We start from the raw sequence: 27330 nt of genomic DNA, 5'->3' as shown, positions 1-27330 counted from the left end.
ACAACCAACTATAACTCTAGCTCCAGGGGCCTCCATGGGCACCTACACCTATATGCATATACATACACATAATTTAAAAATGAACCTTTTAAAAAAGGAAGGCTAAGGACGTAGCTCAGTGTTACAGGCTTGTCTAGCACATACAAGGCTCTGGCTTTGACCCTCAGCACTGGGAACAAAAGCCAACACCACCGCCAACACCCTAAGTTAACAAGTGTGATGACAGAGTGTTCTGTGCCCTTCACAGCAATATAAATAAGATGTTTCTTTTCTGCACCTCACCCCCTAAATCCTACTTCTGGGAATTTGTAAATATACCAGTAAAAGAAGGGGCTGCACGCCTATGTGTCTGTCTTCATTTTTGTTTGTTTTTTGTTTTTCAAGACAGGGCTTCTCAGTGTAGCTTTGGAGCCTGTCCTGGAACTAGTTCTTGTAGACCAGGCTGGCCTCGAACTCACAGAGATCCTCCTGCCTCTGCCTCCCGAGTGCTGGGATTAAAAGTGTGCAACACCACCACTCGTCTGCCTGTCTTAATATTAATAGCGCGGAATTGCTAGTGACACATCCAACAGAGTGATCGCCGAAACTCTGTGAGCAGCGAGGGTGCGTGAAGCCACTGAGAAGGACACTTTGAAGACTGTGCTGTAATGGATGTCGGAATACGGTCAAAAGAATGACGCATGGCGAACAAGGCCTTGAGGAACCATGAGGGAGGCTCCAGGAGAAAAGGCAGAGGACCTTTTACCTCAGGTGCATTTTGTTCCCTGGATTGTTCACGGACCTGATTTTGTGCCTCGTGTATTAAACGTTTACACTCATAAGGCAAGTTTATTCTTGTTGGATGTCAGAACATAGCTATAGAACCCAATCTGGTCAGTGTACCCTGAATCTGGATATGGCCTTCTACACCTTGCCTTCATGGTTTCCCAGATATAATCTATAGTGCGAGCCAGCAATTGTTTTTGAATTGATCTTTTCTGAGGAAGTTCTGGGAAAGGGCTACTCTGTCAATATTTAGTATGCGCTTACTGGTGTTTATTTATATGTTTTTCTGATCATGTTTTTTGAACTCAACATTCCTTGAACCATTGTTTTGTTACATTTGCATATAAAAGTGCACTGAAACTGAGGTGAGGTTGTCTACAGCACTAGACTGTAGTCTGCCCTGTTCTTTCGGGTCCTCAGATCCCAGGTCCAGCAAACAAGGTCTGAATAGGTCAGCCCAAGAGTCGTCACACGGAGAACTGCCTGCATCTGTCAGTCGTTGCTACAAAACAACCTTGAAATCTCAGTTGTAAAGGATCAATATGTATTTCTCATCAATACATTTACTGTCCGTTGGGATCCCTTGACCTAGTTGTAATTCCTTGAACTTGGCCCTGAGCTGAGTTCAAGTTGGTTTCGCATGTTTCTCGTTCATCTGTGGCTGATGGGTCATCTAGGGCCGGCACTTTGTATGCCGTCAGCATAAAGGCAAAAGAGCAAAGATGCCGAAAGCACACAGTCAGCCTCTACACACAGCGCAGTTACTGAAATGTCATTGTGCAGCACAAGCGACATGACCAAGCCCACGTCACAGCACCAACAAAATATCTATAGCTCTCTTTCTAAAATAGGTTTTGTTTTAAAATTTTCATGCATGAACATGGTATCTACCTCCCTCAACTCCTTCCCAAATTCATGAGCAGGATTTTTTGTTTGTTTGTTTGTTTTTTGAGACAGGGTTTCTCTGTATCTTTGGAGCCTGTCCTAGCTCTTGTAGACTAGGCTGGCCTCAAACTCACAGAGATTCGCCTGCTCTGCTTCCTGTGTGCTGGGATTAAAGGCGTGTGCCCCATATAACAATAATATTTATTATTATTTTTATATATGTATTATTTATACATATATATTATATATGTATTATGTGCATGTGTATATACAACATGCTAAGTTCATTTAGCTTTCTTTGCTTGCATGTATATGTGTTCAGGGCTAACCTTGGGATTAAGATACTCCCAAAGTTATGGGATTTGGTGTCTGTGGGAGCTGATCTCTGCAAGCACCCAATTCTCCCTGTCTTAGTAGTCATTGACCTCCTGCAGCTTTTTGCCTAGGGCTGGGACTATGCAGACGTTCCCTGTCCCCACTAGCATGTCAACTGGTAGCGTCATTACGCAGGTCATGTTGAGAGCTCATGGGTGCAGCTCCCCTGTTGTGTCGAGGAGATTCAGTCTAGCAGCAGCCAGGGGTCATGGTCCCATGGTTCTCACAAACTTTCCTCCCCGCTTTTCCAAGATCTTCCCTGAGCCTTAGATGTAGGGAGTTGTGTTGCAGATGTATCAGATGGGACTGGCACCTCCACTCACAAATTACCTGCATTTTGATCGGTGTGGGTGCCGGTAACAGTCTCCATCTGTTGCAGAAAAACGCTTCTTTGGTGAGGGGTGAGAGCTGCACTTATCTGTAGAAGGATAGTTACTGGGAAAACAAGTCACACTGGCTTAGGGAAGGAGCAGCAGGAAGCTCTCGTCTCCGGTTTATGTCCCCTCTAGCCATGTGTAGTTGGCTAGGTTTACAGTACTAGGCATGAATTCCTCCTGCTCCTGTTGAGCAACCCTTAAATCCAATCAGACAGCCCTTGGTAACCAAAATAAAGGTGCCACTATAGCACAATTGTGGCCATCTTGCCAGGCCAGTCACTGTTGTGGTTCATGGGCTTTCCAGTGAAGCGGACTACCAAATGCATCTCTCCCTTGGCAGCGTCCATAGAATCTTCTAACACTGCAAGAGCCAGTCATCAAGGAGGAGGCTCCGAGGCCAGTTCCAGATCATTTCCTCCAAGTCCTGTGTCACAAGGGTGTGACGTCTTCAGCAATAGGGTCTTCCTTCCAAATTCTGGGAGGCAACCAAGTGCAGCAGCAATAGCCTATGTTGTTGTGTTTGGGGGTCCTCTTGGACTACAGGTCAAAGAGAACTCATGTGTCTCATACATGGTACTGGAGGCTTTGTTAGTTCATGGCTCTTTTGGGGAGCATTATCACCCCAAGTGTTGTAACTTCTTTAAACTATATATCTTTGTATACACGTACACACATATATTACATGCAATTTTAGGTAAGCATAAAATCATAGGGTCTATATGTCTTATGAAACATTCTTAGTGTTATTTCTTGCCCCCTCTGTATTGCTTACCTTCCCCCTCTCTGGCTAAAGCCCCACTCCAGTTTCCCTGTTTTCTGCTTCATAGCACTGTGCCAATCTAGAGCTCCCCGGAATTGCTCCCTTTTTACTTCCCTGGTTTCTGTGGTTACTCTTATCTAAAGATTCTGAGCTAAAGACCACAGACAAGAAAGAACATGTGGCATTTGTCTTTCTGGGTCTGGATTACTTCACTTGGCATATGATCTAGTTCCATCCATTTACCTACAGAATTCATGGCTTCATTTTTCTTTGCAGCTGAGTAGAATTCCTTTGTATACATGTCCCTTTTCATTATTCATTCAGTTTTGAAGGTCATTTAGGTTGTTTCCTAGCTGTTGTGAATAGAGAGGAAATGGGCATGGCTGAGCGTGTTCACAGTGGAGTGTGATATCAATGAGAAGTCCAACTCAAAAACACAAAAAATATATTAGACAAAATCATAGAAGAAAACTTTCCTAACCTAAAAAGAGATATACATATGAAGATACACGAAGCTTACAGAACACCAAATAGACTGGATCAAAAAAAATCCCCTCACCACATAATAATCAAAACACTAAACAAAGAATAAAGAAAGAATATCAATATCTGTAAAGAATAAAGGCCAAACAACAAATAAAGGCAGACCTTTCAGAATTACACCTGACTTCGCAGTAAATGGCAGAAGATGCAGTACAGAATTATGTATAACAAAGGGTTACTTATTTAGGGGAGACTCAGATCACTGTCCTAGATCACAATCCTCTGCACAAATGGGGAACAGGAACAGAATCAAGCAGCCAGAAGCAAGAGCCAAAAGTAAGAGAGTGAGTGCAAACTTTACAGCTGTATTTATAGTATAAGAGACCACACCCAAGTGGGCTGGTATCTTCAAAGGCTATTGGTTGAAGGAGCTGAAGGAGTTCTCACAGCACCTCCCCCTTTTGTTTAAATGAGAGTTCTAAACCCAATACAAAACTATGTACACTAGGAGCAGATATCAATTATAAAGTTAGATTTACAATTAGCATAAACAATATTAAGGAACATATCCTAATGTTTTAATAAACATTCTATCCTAAGGAGTACAAGTCTTGTATTGGAAAAGGCATGACTAGATCATAAGAGGATGGTAAATATGACTATCTAAGTAGTTCTCTTTATAAGGTTAAGCATCATTTTTGGGATAATGGTTATTAATTTCTCCTTAAAAATTAGCACAAGCTCTTTGCCATGGTTCATTTTCTTCCCATAATTTTGTAATTTCATCAGTAGTAAATGGAACTATAATCTCTGCTGGTTCTATACCTACTAGTTGATTAAGTCTCAATTTCCTTTTTATAATTAATTTGGAGACATTTTCCACATATGTTTTTAATTTTTTACTTCATTTATGTGGTAAAATATCCATTCTAAGATAATATCTTCTCTTTGCATTAAAATTCCCATAGGGGAAATTCTGGAAGGCAAGATGACTAGAATACAATTAAGAATTGGATTCACACTGTCTATATGTACCTCCTGTAATTTCTCTTTAACAACCATCAACTTTTTCTGCTTCAGCTGTTAATTCTCTGGGACTGTTTAAGTCTTTGCCACCATCTACATTTTTGTTTAAATGATCTATTAGATCAGGTGTTATTCTAACAGCCAGTCAGACAGAAAATGCCTAACAGTCTTTGAACATCATTAAGAGTCCACAATTGGTCTCTCCTAATTTGTGCCTTTTGTTTTTAATTTTTTGTAAACCTGTTTTGTAACCTAGATAACTGACAGAATCTCCTCTTTGTATTTTTTCAGGAGCAATTTATAATCGCCAGTTAGGCAAAAATTTACTTCAAACATTTTTTCTAAATTACCTGCATTTGAATCAGATAATAAAATATCATCCATGTAATGGTAAATTATAGTCTTAGGAAATTGTTTGCATATTATTTCCAGTGGCTGATTTACAAAGTATTGGCCCTGTTTAACCCTAATATATGACTCAATCATATTTCTTGGCTCCTGAATCCTGTCCCAAGCATTTAAAGCCGCTGTGCTACATAGGGACAAGGTGTGTTCGTTGTAGCGAGCCTGGTCCCGAGGATCAGAGTAATGGCCCTTGCCAAGAATTTGATCTTGGGAAGTCTCAAATCCTTTTGCTTTCCCTCACTGCTCTAAAATTTTTGCCTCTCTTCTCCAATAACACTTTAAAAGCAGGTGAGGTCTATTTTCTAGGACCGCTGAGATTAACTGAAGCCAATCGTGTGGCATTGCCTTAGTGCTTAAAGCCCACATTTTCACCATTTCCCTGATAAATGGTGAATGCAGCCCATAAGAAACTATTGCTTGTTTTATTTCTTTTTAATCACTCATACATATGGGTTCCCATGCATATTCTTTGACTGTTTGACAAACTACCTTAGGGTACTTTGTGCCAAATGGTCTTTTCGAGGAAATTACCGGATATGCAGTTGAAACTCTGTATAAGTCATCCAGGGGTCTGGCACATACTGATGAGACTAAATCCTGCCCTTTTACCTTCTGTCCCTGCTCATCAATTTCAATAAATTCCTCAATCTCTTCAAATCTTTTTAAAAGTTTGAACCTCCTGTCCAGTGTTCTGTTCTAATGTCTTCACTGAGGATTTCAAAGTATGAAACTTGTACAGTAAAGATAATGTCTCATCTTTGGACGTTTCATAACTTTTAAACAGATTTTAATAGTTAGATTCAACAGCACAAATTCTTTCAGATAATTTTGTCAAGTTGATGCTCTCCCTCTCTGTAGTAATGAACCACTTTTTAATGAGATAATATTGAAAACAAAGCTAATTCCTAGATTCAAATAAAGGGATGTTGAAGGAAAATCATGTCAGCCTTGTAAAATACCTTCCATAGTATAAGCAAAATAATTATTGAACTCCTGGTTGTTAGTCATTTTTGTAGTTTTTCAGATCTTACCTGTCATAAAGCTATTATAATGAATTGGAATAGGTGTAATAATCTTTATCGGCCAGCATACTTTATGGTATCGCAGTTGCAGCCATGTGGCCTAGAGATGCTAGCAGTAGTGAACAGCACACACTGCTTACTTAGGTACTGAAAAATATGCTTTGTTTAACAAATTAAGAGTAGTTATTAAGGTGATCAAACGAGAGTTGGGGCCCAGGAAAAAGAAAACCCAAAGTTTTTCATCAGTGCAAGATGCAGACTGTGTGCACTGTAGGGATCACAGGCAGCAGTGTGTGGGCTGGCGTGTAATGCACAGAGAGGCAGCATTGGGTCACTAGCCAGGGAGCTCTGAGCAGCAGCAGCCTGCTGTATCTGAGGGCCGGCTAGAGCTGCAGGTGGGAGAGTCAGTGCCCAATGTGTGCCACATGGCTGGTGGACCAATCCCAAATAGTGTGGACTGGTCCTATGTTCAGGCTCCAGATAACAGTGCAAGACACAAAATAATCCCACACTAATTCAGAATTATCTATAATAAAGAGTTATTTATTTAGGGGAGACTCACAGATCACTGTCATAGATCACAGTCCTCTGCATAAATGGGGAACAGGAACAGAGTCAAGCAGCTGGAAGAGAGAGTCTGAAGCAAGAGAGTGAGTGCAAGCTTTACCGCTGAATTTATAGTATAAGAGACCATCCCCAAGTGGGCCGGTATCCTGAAGGCTATTGGCTGAAGGAGCTAAAGGAGCTCCCACAGCAAGTACAAACAATAAAAACCAGAAGGTACTGGTCAAGTGTTATGCAGACATTAAGAGACCACGGATGTCAGCCCAGACTACTATACCCAGGAAAACTTTCAATCACCATAGATGGACAAAACAAGATATTCCATGACAGAACCAGATTTAATACCTAGCCACAAACCCAGCCCTATACAAAGTGCTAGAAGGAAAACTCCAACCCAAGGAAGTTAGCTACATCCTTAAAAATACAGACAGTAGATGATCTCTCAGCAGCAAATCCCAAAAAAGCACACAACATCAATAACGAAAACTAAAATAACAGGAACTAGAAATCACAGGTCATTAATATCACTTAATATAAATGAATTCCACTCACCTATAAAAAGAGACAGGTTAACAGATTGGATAGGAAAACAGAATCCATCCTTCTGCTGCATACAAGAAACACACCTCAACCTTAAAGACAGACTGTCTCAAAGTGTTGGGAAAAGATTTTCCAATCAAATAGACCTAAGAAAGAAGCTGGTGTAGCTATTCTATTATCTAACAAAATAGACTTCAAACTAAATCAAAAGAGACAAAAGAAAGACATTTCATATTAGTCACAGAAAAAATACATCAAAAGGAAATCTCAATGCTAAACATCTCTACCACAAATATAAGGGCCCTCATATGTAAAAGAAAAACTTCTAAAGCTTAAATCACCCATCAAACCCCACACATTAGTAGTGGGAGACTTCAACATCTCACTCCCACCACCGAACAGGTTTGTCAGATAGAAAATCAACAGAGAAATAAGGGAACTAACAGATGTGATGACTCAAATGAACTTAATAGATCTGGAGAACATTCCATCTAAACATAGACCCTTAATGTTTATGAACTTTTATATTCTTCGACCTTTATATATATAATGAGCTAACAAGCTGACTATAGCTTTGTGGAAGGATCTGGAAATCCTTCTTGCTCTTAAACTGATATTATAGCTGACCTAGCCATTAATACAATCAGAGATCTTAGAAGGATAAATAAATTATACTTAAGTACAGACAAAACCCAAAAATGACACAGACCAGCCCATATACAGTCATACCCAGGTCTCCAGAGTATGGAGACAGAAGTATCAGAACAGCAGGCTTTATCAGACACACAAGGTGATTGGTTTCTGTGGAAGAGGACATGGAAAAGACTGACCTTATTTTGTCTAGGCAGAAGTTGTGTAATCAATTCTCCAAGGGCCTACCATTTGTCCACAGTCTGGACCAGGTCCTGGCAGCCGGGGTTGCACCGCGGGTCAGCGTCGTTGTTATCCAGGTGGAGACACTGGTGTACCATAGTCTTCTTTGGAGACCTTGGGTCACTGTTAGGATCTCAGGGTCTCTGTCTGATATAAGCTTTTTAAACATTATTTTAAATGCCATATTTGAAGTATTTAGGGCTGTCCAGTATCTCTGAATAGACAGACTTTATTATTTTTAATTATTTGTTTTAAGGTTTACAACATATATAGGGGACTAAATAAGGCTTACCCCTATATTTATATTAGTACTTTGAGGATGACTGATTATTAACTTGTATTTTTAACAGACCAGAAGTATATACCATATTTTTGTCAGATTGAACCTTTAAATTAATCATTTTTAGCAAAGACAATGAGGCTAAAATCTAAATATTAACAATATGAAACATTTTATAAGCATTTATGCTTTACAACCTATTATATTATAATTGATGCTTTTGGTGATTTATCACCTGGCCTTGGTGTTTTCTTTATAACTGTTTTTTCTTTGGGAGTCTAGTCCCAGCTATTCCCGGTGGTAACTGACATTCTTGTATATCAATAAAGAACAGCATAAAACAGTTTTAACATTATTTATATCAAAAAGACATCCAAATTTTTGCGAACCCGAATCTAATGACCAGAGTTCAGACAAAAAATTACAAGTACAAAACTTACAATTACCAAAGATTAATTTTTTAACAAAACAAGCATACATATTTTTTAAAGAAATAAACATGACCCTTGAGCAAGACAAACAAAGCTTTTTAAAGCCAGAATTAACCATTAAACATTTAAGTACAAGAAATTACAGCAAACATCTTTTGGCCTTTTATAACCTTTTGTGACATTTTATATACCTTTTGTAATTTTTAGGTTAGGCTCTTTCTCAATCTTTGTTTTATTGGTTAAGCCAGACATTTTTAGACAAACCCCTTTTATTATTATTATTATTATTATTATTATTTTAGTTTTTTGTTTTTGTTTTTTAGACAATATAAAAACCTCTATTAAAAACTTTTTAAATTTTTTTCAGACAATTGCAAATTTTTATCGAAGTCTTTTTTTGTGATTTTTATCCAGCAGAACATTGCATAAAATAAAAGCAGAAATATGTATCTTAATCAAAGGTGATAAGTATTTGTAACCCATATATTTATTTATTTATTGGAAAGAAAAGCATTTTTTAAACAATGCATCTTTGACATTCAGTTTTAAATTAATGTTTTTTTTTAAAAAGTTACAGGTTGGTATAATTGAAAACTTCTTATAAACTGTATCAAGACAGGAAAGGGTTAAGAAGGGAACCTGCTAGCCAGCAGAAGAGACCTTGAGTGTTATCACAGTGAAGAATTTAGCTCAGTAAAGAAAAGAGGCACAGAGAGTGTCCTTAGCTGCTGATGCTTTTTTTAAAAAAAATTTTGTTAACTTTTCTCTGTCCATGATCTCAGACTTTTTGTTTTATATTTGCCTAGTTTTTTATTTTAATTTTAATTTTTATTCTTATCTAAGCGCATTCCATCCTTAAGGAACTTGGATTTACATTCATTTCTCCAAAGTCTCCCTTTTTGACATCTTGGACAATTACCTAGGGGAGGGCCTCTTTTGCCCTCCTTCCTTTCCCCAGGGCAATTCTTTTGTACATGACCTTATTCCCCACATTTATAACAAGTGGGAGCTGAAGGGTTCCTTTGACCTCCTCCATAGGTTTGCTTAACATAGACGCTGAACTTCTGTCCCTTCATTGCTTCAGCATAGGCCATCCCTAGGACTATGTCTGGTGAGGCGTCTGTACAGGCTTTAATGTAGTCCTGTATGGTTCATGTATTTCTGATGGGCCTTATAATGTCCTGGCATAGAGCATTGGCATTTTCCCATGCCAATTGTTTAAGGAACATATCTGTGAAGAAATCCCCCAAAGACTGCTCTGATACGTTCAGTCCTCTACTTGCCATTAGATGTTTAAATACTGAGTATAACTTTCTTTCCTGCTTTGACTTAGTGAGCCCCATGGTTTACCTCAAGATTACTTGCACTTAACCCATAATCCTTTAGCGGCGGAACTGCAGATTCCTGGGAAGAGCCTACTTGTTACCTTGAAAAGAAAAGAGGAATTACCTGTCCAAGGTCCCTGTTCGGGTGCCACCTGCCACGGACTGGCTCGGGGAGTCACTCAGACCATGGGAGAAGCAGGGTCTTGGTACACAGGAAGGCACAAGTTCGGCAAATGACAGACAGACACAACACACAAGAGAGTGTTTGGAATCTGCTGCGATTTTACCGAATTCATGTTTTCATTATATAGTATTCAAACAAAGAACAAATCAGAAGGTCATATATCATTGGTTGGCACAGTATGAAAGCTTCTTTTAGTCACATCTGCGATATTGAAGAAAAGCATATTATCAGGGACAGATATTAGACATAAGCATCCTTAGAAGAGAAAATCTTGTCCTTGGGAACATAAACCTCAGACAAGTAGTTTCATCTTATGAATAGAAAGTTTCTGTCTCATTATCGCTATCATGGTGCTTCCTCTTTCTAACCCCCCCTTTTCTTATCGCATCTAGTGACCAAATATGCCTAATCAGCTCTCTGCACCTGCTGAAATATACTTTTTAGTACCTTCTAATGCAGCAGACACCATGGGGGTTGGGATCTAGCAAGCCTATCCATAAAGTTCAAAGTATAATATAACAGTCTTTGTCCATCAACATTAATCCATCTATTCCCTTGCTCATCATACACCCTGTGTATGACAAAGGTTCTGTGTAGTCTTATACATTCCCCTACTGTGCTTCCCTATCCCAGAGCTGTTCCTGAAGAGACAATCCTTGTCTTGTATATATAAAGACTATCATTATTATGAAAGAGATTGTGCAAAGCCCATATCCCACATAGCCAGCTAATCCAGAAACCTGTCTATGCCTCAAGGGCCGCCAATACCGGGTCATCTGCCATTGACCTCCAGGAAGTCTAGTCCCATAGGACACAGAGCTCCCATTCGGCATATTGACATATATCATGTCACAGAGACGACACTGGAGTAGGTGTGGCAAAATCTCACTCATGAATATTGATGTAAATATACTCAATAAAATACTGACAAACACCATTTAAGTGTTTAGTAGTAGGACCTCTTCAAAAGCCACCCGTTTTTGCCTCTAAGTCAGAAATAACATCTCTTAAAGGAGTCATGCCTCCTCCCACCACAAACAGAGTGCACCAGAGAAAACATAGCTACCAAGAAGTCATGCTTGACTTCATTCTTGTGTTTAGAATCCTTTTTAAGCTTTTTCAGGCTTTATGTGGCAATTTAGACCCACATCAGAACGCCATATGAGGTGCAGTTCAAATTAGTCTTAACAATGAAAACCTGGAGTCAGATACTGAGGGTGAAAGCTGAAAGATCAGAGAAGCAGAGCAGCAGCCACTAGAGAGACTTCTTACCTCTATGAATCCTCAGAACAAATGGGCCAGGCTCCTGTCTCCTCCTGCCTTATATTCCTTTCTCCACCCAGCCATATCACTTCCTGTCTCCACCTCTCTAGTGCTGGGATTAAAGGCATGTGCCTCCCACTTCCAGGCCATTTTGGTAAATGAGTGGCCAGCTCTGCCCTCTGATCTCCAGGCAAGACTCATTTGTATGAAACAACATATCACACAACAAGCATCCTCCATCTCAACATCTTTAGCCCTCTCTTTCCCCATCTTTAGTCATGCTTTTTACCCAGAATTCACTCTGTTGGCTCTGGAGTGAGGTGTGGGGCTTCCAGTGCAACCCAGAGATCTAAAGAGCCAGGTTGCTTTGTCTTCTTTCCTGGAACCTGAGCTCCTTGGCACCTGCATAGCCTCCTTCACAGTTGCTGAGAGCTTGGAAGCTTTGGGAGCATGGGATGAGAAAAAAGTCCCTCGGGCTGCTTGGGTTGGGTTGAGAGGGTCAAGTAGGGACCAGTGAGGCAGGGAGAAAAGGTTATGCACAGCCTAGACTTGTACAGGACTCCAAGTCCCTCCAAGGGTGCTCCATCTTCTTGGAGACCCTACTCTATGGGAAGTTAGGGGAAATTTGCCATTAGGCAGGAAGGAACTGCATCCCTGAACTAAAGAGATCTAAGAACCTGAGATCTCTGAAAGGTTTTTTCTTTTTATAATCTAGAACTAGAGCATGCTTTTCCAAGTGAGAGGCAAAGCATCATCCTAGCACAGAATGCTCCAGAGTTATCTGTTTCCCAGGATGCAGCTCCTGCCACTGCTGTGCCCCGCCATTCTATGCCTTCCTACCAACCTGCACTGCCTGCAGAACTAGAGGCATCTGTCTGAATGCCATCCATTTCCTGCTAAAGAATAAAACAGAATACAAGAATCTGAAGACTTGTGTATGCTCTGCTGAATTCTAGAGGAGACGAAGCTCATATTGAAAATGAAGAATATAATCTCAACAAACGGAATAGGGGAAGATTTGGACACCTCTTTCAAGGCTATTTTGCCACTTGTGCTGAACCACCTAGGCTTCAAGCAGAAAGGACGCGACTTTTTCATCTCTGAAATCATGGAGTCTGAATTATCTCTGGTGTGCAGCCGGCCAACATTAAACCAATTTCATACATGAGAAATCGGGACCCGTCATTGAAATGGACTCGATTACTGCTCTGCAATTCTTTGAAAACATAGACAACCCTGGAGTAAGATCTCCAATAGAAACAAGATTGCTTGATAAAAGGCCTGGTGAAGATTTGCAAGAACTCCACGTACAAGAAGGTTTCCAAGGCGGCCCCCACAGGCAGGGCTGGCTCCTGAGTTGAATGTAGGAGGGAAATGAAGGATTCTCATATGATACAACAGAATAAAAGCATTTTAAGAGTTGTGTGTGCTCTGAATTCTTGAGGGGGTGTAGTCAAGGCTCATAAAGGAAAATCAAGAGTATAGTCTCCCCAAGCACAAAATAGGAGAAGACTTGGGGACCTCTTTCAAGGCCATTCTGCTGCTTGTTCAGAACCACCAGTACGACTAGTAGAAAGGACTTTTTTCATCTGTGTGAAATCATGTAGTCTGGATATCTCTGGTTTGCATCCTGCAACCATTAAGCCAATTTGTCCTTGAGAAAAGGGGCCTCCTGTGTTCAAATTGTGCACTGTGCTGCAATTCTTCAAAGATATAAAGAACTGTTGTGCATGAAAGTCTCCTGGAGCAGGAACGACAACTCCGTGGGCAGGAACTACAACTCCACGAGCACGAAGAACTCCATGAACATGAGCTGGCTCATGGATAGGAAGCAAGGGAGGAAATGCAGGCTTCTCATATGATACAACAGATTTCAAGTATTTTATGAGTTGTGTGTCCTCTGCTTAATTCTTGATTGTGTGTGGTCAGGCTCATATTGAAAATCAAGACTATACCATGGAATAGAAGATTTAGAGACCTCTTTTCATGGCATTTCTGCTGCTTGTTCAGAACCACCAGGATGTCAAGCAGAAAGGACCTTTTTCCTCTCTTTGAAATCGTGCAGTCCGGATGTCTCTGATTTGTAGCCTGCAACCATTAAACCAATCTATACTTGAGAAAAGGAGCCTCTTGTATTCAAATGGACTTGTGTACCACTCTGCAATTCCTCAAAGACATAGACAACCTCGGAATAAAATCTCGAATAAAAACAAGGTAGCTTGACAAAAGGCCCAGTGAAGATGTGCAAGAAGGACTCCACAGGCAGGAAGAACATCTCCTCCACGGGCAGGAAGAACATCTCCTCCACGGGCAGGAAGAACATCTCCTCCACGGGCAGGAAGAACAACTCCTCCACGGGCAAAAACAACTCCTCTATGGGCAAGAACAACTCCTCCACGGGCAAGAGCTGGTTGATGATTTTTCTTTTAAACCAAAGTAATGGTGCATTCTCCTTTACGGAATCCAAAAATGTTGTGTGTAAATTATTTGAAACAAGTTGTTGCAATGAGCTAAAGATATTCTCCCTTGTACAGTGTCTGCATTTGCCAACACTGATGGAAGATATCTGTTCACTGGTTTGGATGAAAATTAAGAGCAAAAATTCAAAAAGGTATGGAGGAAACGTAGAATCGTTGCAGGAAACAACAGCATAGAAACATTTTAATGACTGTGTGTGCTCTGCTGAATTCCCAAGGAGGTAAGGTCAGGGCTCATATTGAAAGTCAAGACTATAATTACAACCAACATGGAATAGGAGAAGATTTGGAGACCTCTTTCAAGGGTATTCTGCCACTTGCACAGAACCATCTACACTTCAAACAGGAAGGATGCTGCATTTTTATCTCTGTGAAATCATGCAGTCTGAGTAACTCTGGTTTGAAGCCTACCACCATTGCAACCAATTTGTACATGAGAAATGGGGCCTCCTGTGTTCAAATGGACTTGTGAAATGCCCTGCAATTCTTCAAAGACTTGGAGGATCCTGGATTAAGATCTCCAATAAAAACAATGTTGTCTGACAAAAGGCCTGGGGAAGATGTGCGAGGAGACCTCTGCATCCGCGGACAAAAAGAACTCCAGGGGCAAGAAGAGCTCCACGTGCAAGAAGAACTGCATATGCAAGAGCTGGCTGCGGCTTTTTTTTTACCAGACAGAACTCACAGAAATGGAAAAATTCTCCTTTAGTGAATCCAAGAATGTTGAATATAAATCATACAACACAGATAACTTCATAATGCGAGTTAAAGAAATTCTCGATAAAGCTGTGTCAGGATTTGCCAACACTGACGGAGGATATTTGTTCATTGGTTTAGATGAAAAAGAAAAGCAAATAGTTGGTTTTAAAGCAGAGAAGAGAACTTTTCTTTTTCTAGAGAGTGAAATAGAGAAGTACATCAGAAAGCTTCCTGTCACTCACTTCTGTGAAGAGAAGCAGGAGAAGATACAGTACACATGCAAATTCATCCCAGTCCTCAGACAGGGAGCCGTGTGCTCATATGTGTGTGCACTCAGAGTGGAGAGATTCTGCTGTGCTGTGTTCGCTGCAGAGCCTCAGTCCTGGCACGTGGAAGACAAGCAAGTGAAGAGAATTACCTCAGAGGAATGGGCCAAGATCTTAGTGTCTAGCAGGCCAGGGTCAGGAAGGGGGATTAGCAATTAGAACACATTTAGCTTGGGAAGTTGGAAGACTTTCTCTTTGGAATTTGAGACAAGATCATTAGTTCTGACTCTACTCAGTGATCAACAGTGGAGCTGAAGTCTCAACTGCTCCTGCCACCTACCTGGGGCACGGATCCCTCTCACCCTGGGTATTACATCAACCACCTCTGTTCATGTGTAAAGAAAGTGCCAGCATCTCCCACTTGAGCTCCATTTCAGGCAGTAGGCATTTCTTTCACCAATCTGTGCCTCGGTTGTCTGCTGTTTCTCTCCCCATCTTTCTCATTGACTCTTCTCCCTGAACCGTCCTCCCTTCCAGTCACATTATTAGACAACACACAGACCTAGAGTTTATGATGAGAAAAGTACCTTGCGGTGTGTCATGTCTGCAAAAGAAAACCCTCTGAAGAGGCCAGGCCAGGGAAAAGTTATCTGACTGGCCAATTTGGAAAGAGAAATCGGGCCATACTTGCTCAGCCTTTTCCTCTGAAAGCAGCTCACAGCACTGAACACATGCTCTTTCTGAGTTCTCAGTCATATAATAAGTTGAAGGATAAAAGCTGTCTCTGTGGAGGGAAGTCTGGTTATTTAGCACTGCCAGTTGAGAGAGTGAGGGAGGAGCCTAGCTAATTCCCCGTTCATCCCATAAATCTCACTGCTGCTATACTCATAAGCCATTTGCGCAAATACCTCTACAACAATAAAGCTGATGGGCTGACATCTACGTGCCTCACCTCTCTGTCTTGATCCACAAGGGGAAAGTGACAGTGCTTCTGGCATCCCTCACATACTAACAGCTGGCAGAGAGGAAAAACCAGTATCTCCTTAAAAAACTCAATTAACACCCAAGAAATCCTCTGCAGGTGACCAGTCCCCTTCAAAACTAAACTGTTTAAGGTCACTTCCCCACTCCACACTTGTCCTGGCCTTACAACCCTCATGCTAGCAAGGGTGTATGTCATGAATCAGACCCCAAGTCCCCATATTTGTATCTAGAATTGCCCACCCCTAGAGTCAGTACTTACCCCCAGTCCATCATCCACATCCTTCACATAGCCTTTCTCATACAGATCCTGTGGAACATTTAAGATGCGTTTCGAAAAATCATTTTCTTGCCAATCCACACGAAGACCTACAATAGACAATAATGACCTGAGATCACCTATGGGAGCTAATGTCAATTTTCTGCCCACTCTCAAAAAGGATGTGTAGTCTACACTGGTCTGATACTTGACTGTAGTGGAGACTGGTCTTGAACTTGCAATCCTCCAGCCTTTGCATCCTCAGTGCAGGGATTACAGAAATGTTCCACACACTTGGCTCTATGATACCTTCTTTTAAAGCTACTGTATTTACCAAAGATTGAAGGCAGATTGGCTGGGGTAGAAGAATAATATAAAAGCTTGATCAGTCCATGGAGATAACAGTATTCAGCTATAGCATGGGCTAACATTTCGGGTCCTTAGACTCAAAAAGTCAAGGAGAGTGGGTAGAGATCTAGCTACAAAAAGACAAGGATTAAGGTGGGGTGGGAGTAGAGGAAAAGGAAAAAGGAGAGGGAGAAGCATGACAGATTTCTCACCACAACACACAGGCAAAAGACCTCCAATGTTTTCAGGCCTGCTTTGGGGCCAGAGGTCTGAGAAATAATTCAAACTTTAAATAAATATATATATTGTATTTAGGGTTCTGTCTGCATGTATTCCCGCAGTCCAGAAGATGAGAGATCTCATTTCAGATGGTTGTGAGCCACTGTGTGTTGCTGGGAATTAAATTCTTCCAGAATTAAATAATTCTGGAAGAGCAGTCAGTGCTCTTAACCATAATTCATCCTGTATGAGCCTCTGGAAATGGAAGAGGAGGTTTTATTGGTCTCTGCAGAGTCATGATTCCATGGTCCCTAAATGTCTCTGTATTCAGCTCCAAGGGGAACACTACAGCCTCTCCATTCAAACAAGAACAAATTCAACCTTTTAAACTATTTGACCCAGCAGGTCTGGAAAAGATATGGCAATCCTCTGGACAGTTGGAGGAAAAAGGGTTCAAATCTACAGTATTCAGTCTCAAGACAATAGTCATTCCTATTTCAAAAGGTTTTATCATGTTTGCTCCCTGTGTGTGGGGCCCTCCCCTCCCCATGTGCGAGTGCATAAAAGGGGAGGGGTAGTTCTTTTAATTATTAGTTTAAAAAGTCACATGACAATCTAAAGAACTGGCAAGGATAAATCATTTCTCGATATTTCTTTATCCCTTAGCATGCTTGGGATAAAGGTGGCTACTGATCCTATCTCTGCACCCTTAGAAATGAACAGCAGGCAGACATCTGAGGACCTGAGATCAAGGCTTTTCCTAGATCAGAGTGATCCAGGTCACTCCCTAGGCACTGCTGAAGTCTAATTCATCTGCATGAAGTCTAATTTCATCTAACAAGCCTGCCTCTGAGGATGCTTCTAGCCTACTCTGAGATATGAAAACTACCCCTATCACTGCCAAAATGTGTCTTCCAGAGTTTCTCCAAATCAAATCCTAGTATCATTCCAGATCTCAGTTTAGTATCTGTACATAGAATGTAAATTATATTCCTAAAATATGAGAAAAATTAAAGAGTAAATAGAGAGTGGTGAAGGAAGGCCTTTGACACCTGGGCCTCCACTCTGCACTCATATATGCCCATATAGATATGAACACACACATATATACATATCACACATCACATACACAAAAATTTAACAAGCAAAAAAAAAAACAAAAAAAAAAAAACAAATGATTTCTTACCGCTGCCCCTCCAGGGAAGAGTTGAGAAGCCTGCAGTTTGAGCACAATAGAAGATCCAATCTTATCCCCCCAAGGCCCACTTGGAGGGCCTAAAAACAAGACAAGAAAGGAACCTTAACAGCAGTATCTCTGCCTCCTTTATGGTACATAGTGTTGTCCCACTCATGACCTACAGTGACCTCCACGCTTTGACTCATCTTTGCATTGTTTCTAGAATCCAATGTAGTAAACTATTCGCAAACAAGGTCAGCCCAACATACAGAAATTCTATTATTAAATTTCTGAAAACAATCTAATTTTATGAGTCAAAATCCACCTTAACCAAGTAACAAAGTCATTTCTCTTAATCTATATCCTAAGGTAAAGTTTACAAAATTTTAGGGTTTACATCTGAAATATATACTATCTGATCTTAGGAAACCTAACAAAGACATTCTCCCCCCACAATTATACTTTTAAAGTGTCATAAGCATTGGAGGGTCCATGTAACCTCCATTTTTCCTTCAGCCATGATAAGGGTAGAAAAGCTGGAAGAAATAGCTCTCACTGGTAGAATAAAATTATTTACTTAAAATATAAAGGGGCTAATTCATATTTAAGGACAATGCTAGGGTAGGGAGAGGGAGGGAGAGGGAGGAAGGAAAAAAATCGTGACTGTCTTTACTCTCTTGGCCACCCAACTCTGCCTTCGTGTCTAGTGGTTACATGGTCACTTAAGTCTGGCAATGGTTCTCACCTGTGGGTTGCAACCCCTTTTGGCTTCTGACCCTGGGCTGCCAATGGGAGGGACAAGAGCATGTGGGAGGCGGGTGCTGAGGGCCGAGTCTGGTGGCTTGGAAAGTTGACCTTAAATTTGTATCAATACAGACAGAGACCCACATTGGAGCACCGGACTGAGCCCCCCAAGGTCCAAATGAGGAGCAGAAGGAAAGAGAACATGAGCAAGAAAGGCAAGATCAGAGGGAACCTTCATCCGACGATGGATGGCGATACAGACGGAGACTCACATTGGAGCACTGGACTGAGCCCCCCAAGGTCCAAATGAGGAGCAGAAGGAGGAAGAACATGAAAAAGGATTTCAGGACTGCGAGGGATGCTATCACCCACTGATACAAGGGGACGGATCTAATGAGAGTTTACCAAGGCCAGTTGGACTGGGACTGAACGAGGACGTGATCTAACCAGATTCTCGGAATTTGGCCGGATTCTCTGAATGTGGCTGGCCCGAAGTCTTTCTGAAAAGCCATTGACTATGACACTGGGACTTGTTTCCTCTGCATATACTGGATTTTGGGGATCCAGTCTGTTTGGATACTCACCTTCCTGGACCTGGAGGGAGGGGGGAGGAACTTGAACTTCCCACAGGGCAGGAAACCCTGACTGCCCTAAGGGACGAAGAGGGAGGAGGAGAGGGAGTGGGGGGAGTGGGAGGGTGCTGGGAAGAGGGGCGGACATGGAAACTTTTATAATTTAATAAAATTACTTTCAAAAAAAATTTATCAATAGACCAACATCCATACCAATGCAAAATATTCATCTCTATTATCATATCCTCTTTTTTAAAAAATTGACTGTGATCATTAATCACTTAAAATCAACCCCCTTTAAATGAAAACGTGATGTGGGATTCCCCTCTATATGCTGAGAATGCCATTGGTTAATAAAGTAACTGCCTTGGCCTGTTGATAGGGCAGAACTTAGATAGGTGAGGAAAACTAAACTGAATGCTGGGAGAAAGAAAGACGGAGTAAGGAGAAGCCATGGAACCTCTGCCAGAGACAGATGTGCTGAAACTTTGCTGGTAGGTCACTACCTCGTGGTGATGCACAGATTAATGGAGATGGGTTAAACTATTATGTAAAAGTTAGTCAGTAAGAATCTAGAGCTAAAAGGTCAAATGGTGATTTAATTAATACAATTTCTATATGATTATTTCGGGGGTCTGTGCTGCTGAGTGGCCAGAATGACCAAGTGGCCTCCTTGAAACAAAAACAAACATTTATAAATAATCATTTTGAGAATTTGGGTATAGTTTTCTCCAAATTGCTTCCTGTTGTTTGTTGGGCAAAGTATTTTTAGAGTTTATGGAGACCTTTCAGGGGACCTTGTTCCATCAAACCACATTAGTCTGGAAGGAATCCACAGATTCTCATTTTCTGTGGAAATAAAATCAGAACCTCTTTTTCAAAGCAACATAGCCTTAGACTCAAATTTTGAAGTTAAGATACCTTTAAAATATATATGTTGATTTAGCTTAGCAACCCCCAAAATGTCTCTCTGCAGTCAAAAAATTCAAAGAAAAAATATATAGAATCCAGACTCTGTATATTCCATCTTTACAGTTAATCAGCTGGGCTGATTAACTCGTCCTTACACAGAGAAACCCTGTCTCGAGAAAACCAAACAAAAACCAAACCAAACCAAACAAAACCTACCAACACCACTGCAACAGCAAAATCTCAAAATCCAATTTAATCTTATCTCTGATGTATTTCTATACAACTTTACTAAAACATAAGCAAAGCCTCTACAACACTAATAAACACAGGCAGCTTCGGAAATTAGTATTTTACTATTGACATCTTTCACTGATCCACAGGTTTTGATAATTATTACTGGGGTCACACCAACACTCCTGTTAAAGCTCAAGTAGTATTTAGAAATAAAGCAGAAGCCAAAGAAGTGGGAAGAGACTTGCTCCTTTGCAGCAAGCAGGCACCTACTACCTGCACTGCTAAAACGGACCCTACTCTTAGACAGCGATGCTTTCCCAACAGGTGTTTGTCAAATGGGTACAGAAATCCAAGACAGATGTCAAGGGCATCCTCATTCATGAAACAACAAATTAGAGTATTCCCACCCCCTAAGAGAGTCAACTATGTAACGAAGGAAAGCATATTTCCAAGCATCAACTGTAGGATTAGAGGGGGAAAATGAAACAGAAAAGTCAAGAGAGATCAGCTTCTGAGAGCAAAGGCCAGGTCATGAGATTTATTCCGCACACTGGAAAGTTTCTGAAACACTTTATGCAGACATGGAATCAGGAAATTCTGAAGTCTCTTGATTTGTCATAAATCTCCCAACACATCCATCTAAAATTATTTCCCCTGAACACATATACGCCTGTATGCTTTTAGAAAAACCCACAAAGCCTACATAGAACCCCCGAGTTTTAAAGCTGATTCCAAGTGTTCACTTGCCGGATACTCAGTTCCAAAATAATACCGGCCCAGACGCGGGCAGAATCTCCACGCCCATTTTCCTCTGCAATCTTTAGCTTCCTATCACCTTCTGTCCTATCTCCAACAGCTGCCCCAAACCATCCAGAGGAACGCCAAGGGGAGAGTTGAGAGCTGGCGAGTAGCTTTTCCTACTTCCTTCCCTCATAGAAACCCTCAAATCCTGTAAGCAGGAACTGACAAGGGGACAGCAGCACCTGCCCGGCCTGGGCTCTCCCCATACAAAGGCACAGTGAGAGGCACAGCAGCCTGCGCCTCTGCGCCCCACACCTCTCTCCACAAGAGAGGAACAAGACTTTCCAAGCCACCAGACCCGGCCCTCAGCACCCGCCTCCCACGTGCTCTTGTCCCTCTCGGAGCCCGTGGTCGGAAGCCAAGACTCAGCCCGGCGAGTGGCAGCCAGCAGCGGGCGGACACCGCGGGTCCTCCCGAAGGGCTCCGGGCGGCACTCCTCCCGGGTTCCGGGGTCTCGGCCAGCCAGCCCCGAACCCCAGAGCCCTCCATGCGGAGCCCAGAGGGAGGGGACTTGGAGGCCGTGGAGCTGAGGGGAGGACCCGGCTGCCCAGCCCAGAGTCTGCGTGGGATGGAGCCCCACCGCGTGCGGGCGGGCGGGGCCCAGCCTGGATGGATTGTAGTATTGCTAATCCTGTTACTAATGAGGTCGGTCGGTCTGATCATATATCGATGGTTGTTTTTGGTCTTTTCGGGGGGTCCACCACCCTGCTCCTAAATAAATCACACACGGAGGCTTATTCTTAATTATAAATGTCCGGCCTTAACTTGGCTTGTTTCTTGCCAGCTTTTCTTAACTTTAAATTATCTCATCTAACTTTTGCCTCTGGGGTTTTACTTGTCTTACTTCTGTATTTGTTACCTTCACTATTACTCCGTGGGTGGCTGGGTGGCTAGGTGGCCGGGTGGCCGGGTGGCCGGATGGCCGGATGGCCGGATGGCCGGATGGCCGGATGGCTGGATGGCTGGATGACAGGCCCCACTGTGTTCTCTTGCTCTTTTTTGTCTCCCAGAGTTCTCCTTCTATTTATTCTCTCTGCCTGCCGGCCCCGCCTATCCTTGCTCCTGCCTTGCTATTGGCGGTTCAGCTCTTTACTAGGCCATCAGGTGTTTCAGACAGGCACAGAAACACAGCTTCACAGAGTTAAAGAAATGCAGCATAAAAGAATGCAATTCACCTTTGCGTTATTAAGCGAATGTTCCACAGCATAAACAAATGTAACACATCTTACAGTAATATTCTACAACAATCAAGCCCATCCACTGCCTTCAGGTTAGTTCAGGCTAACCAATGCAGCTAATCCATCCCCAGCCCTTTGCTTAGCTCCCCAGCCTACCTGAAAGGAGCTGTTGATGATGGGTCCTGGATATTGAAGAGAAATGTTAGTAAAGAAAGTTTGGTGGACAAGGCCGTGTACAAAGGACAGCAATCTCATGCTGTCTTCAAGAGTTAAGCGCCAGTGAGTCCTGACTTGTTAGATTGCCTTCCAACCTTTCCTGGGGTTGCCCCAAGTCTTTTGAGGTGAAGCAAACAGATTTATCTAGTTCTGCCACTTCACAGCAAGACTTTCATGGCAGTGCACATTGTCTATTCATGGCGACTGGAAGAATTCCCAACACAATACAACCATTGGGCGTAGGTGCAGTGGCGATGACAGGAGACCCATTTGACAAGAACAGGGTGAGTTCTAACCTAGTGCAAGAATTCAGAGGACCCGGAGTTCTTTTCCCAGTCCTTATACAAGCCCGTGATGAAGGCCGGGATAGGTGCAGAGAACATCATGGGCAGAAGAGAATTTTGATGCCAGAGGGCAAAAAGTGAAAAGGGTAGATGGCCACACCCCGGGAAACAAATTATTGGATGGAAGCTAAGTCAGGAAGATTCTAAGATAGGTCAACAGGAACAATGGGGCCCCTCATTACCATTAGGGGGCAGCTTCTTCAAGAATTTGCCCACTCACTTTTGAATTAGTAACTATTGGTAACAAATTATAGAAGTAGCAAATTTTACAAAACATTGATCTATATTTTAACAGAAAGTGTGTCATTGGGATAAATGTCAGCTGAACAAATGAAACTCCAAGCTAAGAGAGAGAGAGAGAGAGAGAGAGAGAGAGAGAGAGAGAGAGAGAGAATTGAGCAAGACTTCCTGGTTTAACAAACTGTTCGACTGACTAAGAATGATCTGGAAAGTTTTGCCTCTTCATGGTAGTGCTCTCTGAAGCTGGCATGAAGAAGTGACCAAGGAAAGAATTTTAAACCCTTGGAGTTGCCTCTTGTTCTTTTACCTTTTAAATGGTACAGTCTCTTTCCCTAGGACTCTTAATGGTGTTGCCGTTCGTCAGCTTTAGGGATGCCACAGTAATGGATTTGTCCTCTAAACTTCAGGACTGTGGGATGTGTGCAAGACCCTGGGGTCCATCCTCGAGCGAGGTATTCAAATAGTCCAGCGCTCAGGGCGGGCAAGTGAGATGGCTCAGCGGGGAAAGGTGTTTGCCACCAAGCCTGAGGACCTAGGTACTGTCCTTAGACCCCACAGGGTTGAAGGAGAAAACCGAAGAAGGTTCACAAGTACACTGGGGCAGGACATGTACACACACACACACACACACACACACACACACACACACACAAGTACACTGGGGGCAGGACATGTACACACACACTTGTGCTCACACACACACACACAAGTACACTGGGGCAAGCACATGTACACACATACACACAAGTACACTGGGGCAGGACATGTACACATACACACGTGCTCACACACACACACACACAAGTACACTGGGGCATGTACATGTACACACACATGCTTATCTTATTCTTAAACTTTTAATAAGTTCCCTAAGGGGGCTAGAGAGGTGGTTAAGAGTTAAGAGCAGTTCTTAACACCCACACAAGGTGGCTCACAACTACATTGTAACTCCAGTCCCATGGGTTACAATGCCCTCTGGCCCCCTTGGGTACACATATGGTGTACACACAGACAAGCAGCCACCTACACATAAAGATAAAATTTAAGAACAAGCTCTATAAGCAGAGGTGGATTTATTGTGTGTTACTAATACTTCAAGACCCATGGACCTTGGCCAAGGTTTGTATCTAATACTGTAAACTTTCCATTCCCCTTTTTTGTTTGTTTTGTATTTTTTTTGTTTTTTTTTTTTTGAAACAAGGTTTCTATGTGTAGCTCTGGTTGGCCTTAAGAGTACTCTATATACCAGACTGGCCTGTAACTCAGAGATCCTCCTGCCTCTGCCTCCTGAGTGCTGAGATTAAAGGTGTGGACTACCACTCGCCACCCGGCTAGTTAAGCATGTTTCTTTAGGAAGGTTCCTCCTAATTGTAAGATCCTTAGCATTATAACATGTGTCCACCCTGAGTAACTCTCAGATACAGCAGCGTTTAGGATCTGCTGTGCTTCAACCCAGTTTAAAGATTTGGCAGAGCAACTTTCTTTCCCCTTATGTTTGAGTTTCCTGACATGATTATAAATAGTGCCTTTTGGTGTCTGAGCTGTCACCACAGGGCTGATTCACCAGACTGATTAATCCAGATTGCCAAGCCAGGTTAGACTCAGCTTTGGGATAGTGGAAAGTGATAAATGGGCACTTTCCCTAAGACACCCAAACACTCACTAACATGAGCAGACAAGGCTCCCACTGGATCTAGTTCAAAGGCTCAGTCTGGCACCACAGTAAGACTGCTCAAAAACAAACAAAATAAGCCATACGACAGTCGTTCCCTGTGCACTAAACAAACGAGGTGTCCATTTTTATAGATTTATAGCACTGAGAATTGGTCTCAAAGATGGTGCATTAAAGGGGTTTGATCCTCAGCAATATCACCAACACACACACACACACACCTGCTATTCCTTTTGATCTGTATCAACTGCACAGGTTACAATAGTAATTAAGAACAGTACCTGCAACCTAGCAACAGACTGTTTCTTATCAGGGTACTCAGTCAAGTGAACTTATTTGTCCTCTTGGGGCTAGGTTGGTATTTTCTAATTTTATGAATATGGGTTTTACCTGCACATATGTATGTGCGCCAAGTTCATGCCTGTTGCCAATGGAGATCAGATGGTGTGTAAGATCCCTGAAACTGGATTTACAAATGACTGTGAGCCATCATATCATGTGGGTTCTGGGACTTGTACCTGTGTCCTCTGGAAGAGCAGCCAGTGCTTTTAATCATCGAGCCACCTCTCCAGTTCTTATATTAATACTTCTATAATCCTGATTATTCTAATAGTAGATGATGGATTAATATTTTTAGAGTTTTGCTCCTATCAGCAGCATCATTTCAACTGAACATTAAAAGAAATAGACTTGGTCAGGTGCCTTTAATCCCAGCACTTGGGAGGCAGAGGCAGGTGGATCTCTATAAGTACAAGGCTAGTCTGGACTACACAGTGAGTTCCAGGACACCCAAAGTTACATAGGAGATCTTGTCTCAAAACAAACAAACAAACAAACAAAGACTTGAAGAGAGCTAAATAGCTTAGAGCAAAATTAAAGATAACCTCATAGCAGCAAATGATTGAACTTCTTCCATGAATATGATTGGCTATAAATTGGTGACATAAGCTTGTAACCTCCATATTCAAGAGGTGGAAGCAGGAGGATGAGAGGTGTCAGGTGATCCTCAGCTACAAAGAGGGTCTGAGACCAGAGCCGTGAAAATGAGTCAGCGGATTAAACACTTGCCCGAAAGCCTGGTGATCCCAGATCCTTCGTGGTGGAAGGAGAGAACTGACTCCACAGTTGTCTTGTATCAAAAAAATAGGAGGTATCACCGAGTGGTGGAACATGCCTTTAATCCTAGTACCAGGGAGGCAGAGGCAGGTGGATATATGAATATGAGGCCAGCCTGATCTACAGTGAGTTCCAGGACACCCAGGGCTGCACAGAAGAACTCTGTCTCAAAGAAAAGCAAACAAAACTATATATCTATGTGTATGTATGTATGTGTATACACACACAGAGTATCAGTTTTATACACATTACCCAATCTGCTCTTCCCAGCGCTCCCGAAGGAAGACAGAACACAGAACGAGTCTCTTCCAGTTTCAGATGTTGAATCTGAAGCTTAGAGAGGACTGTGATTCTCCTAAGGTCATTCAGAGAAAGCAGAACTAGAATCTGTATCTCTTACTTACTACACTGACATTTATATTTATTGGTCATTTATCTATTCCATACAATTTTCCTGAGAACCTATGTGTCAAGCCTTAGCTTGAGAAAAAAGTCATCAAGCCTTCCCCACCAAATACCTTGTGCAACGAGGCATTGTGGAGCACACCTGCACTCCTGGACTTTGGATGTAGAAGCAGGAGGATCAAGAATTCAAGACCAGCCTGGGCTCCATGATGCATTATCTCAAAAATAACAAGGCAAAACAAAACAATAGACTCTAGTACATGCCTGAAATCCAGCACTTGGAGGCTAAGGCTGGAGGCTAAGGCAGGAGGACTGACACACATTCAAGGGCAGCCCGGTCTATAAAATAAGTTCTAAGCAGCCAACTTTACACAGGAAAATCCCATTTAAAAGTTGTGCAGGTGCCAAAAAGATGCTCAGTGGTTCAGAGTACTTGTTGCTCTTCCAAAGGACCTGGATTTGATTCTTAGCACCCACATGGTTGCCCACAACTGTAACTCCAGTTCCAAGGGTTCCAACACCCTCTTCTGATCTCTTTAGGCATCAGGCACACACATGGTGCACATACGTACATGTAGGCAGAATACCTCTAAACAAAACTGTGTAACGTTCATAATATGGGCATTCAGAAAATGCATACAAAATCTGATAGGCCATAAACTCAAACACAGTAAGGGTGGAACTGGATTGTTTAAAATATTTAAACCAGGTGTATGCCACACTCTTCATGGCTTCAAGGACTGGCCTAACTGGGTGATGCGGGAATGAGAGAGGGACAGACTCAGGGACACATATACAGAAAGACTGGGATCAGCTGGGCTACGCTCATTCTGATGGACAGCACCCGCTCCTGTCTTCTGCACCACCATCTCCTTCTTGCAAATCATTACAGGCTGCCTCCTGAAGCCCTCA

The 27330-nt window shown here is 42.1% G+C and overlaps 1 pseudogene; it reads left to right on the top strand.

The window, feature by feature from the left end:
• The first annotated feature begins 14280 nt into the window (after nucleotides 1–14280).
• On the top strand, nucleotides 14281–15345 carry LOC148120854 (schlafen family member 1-like; annotated as a pseudogene).
• Nucleotides 15346–27330: the final 11985 nt, after the last annotated feature.

This window comes from Myodes glareolus, chromosome 9 (genome assembly GCF_982192425.1).
Source record: "Myodes glareolus chromosome 9, mMyoGla1.1, whole genome shotgun sequence".
NCBI classification, from domain to species: Eukaryota; Metazoa; Chordata; class Mammalia; order Rodentia; family Cricetidae; genus Myodes; species Myodes glareolus.
Note: the sequence above shows the minus strand (reverse complement) of the source record. Positions and strands in the feature narration are given on the sequence as shown.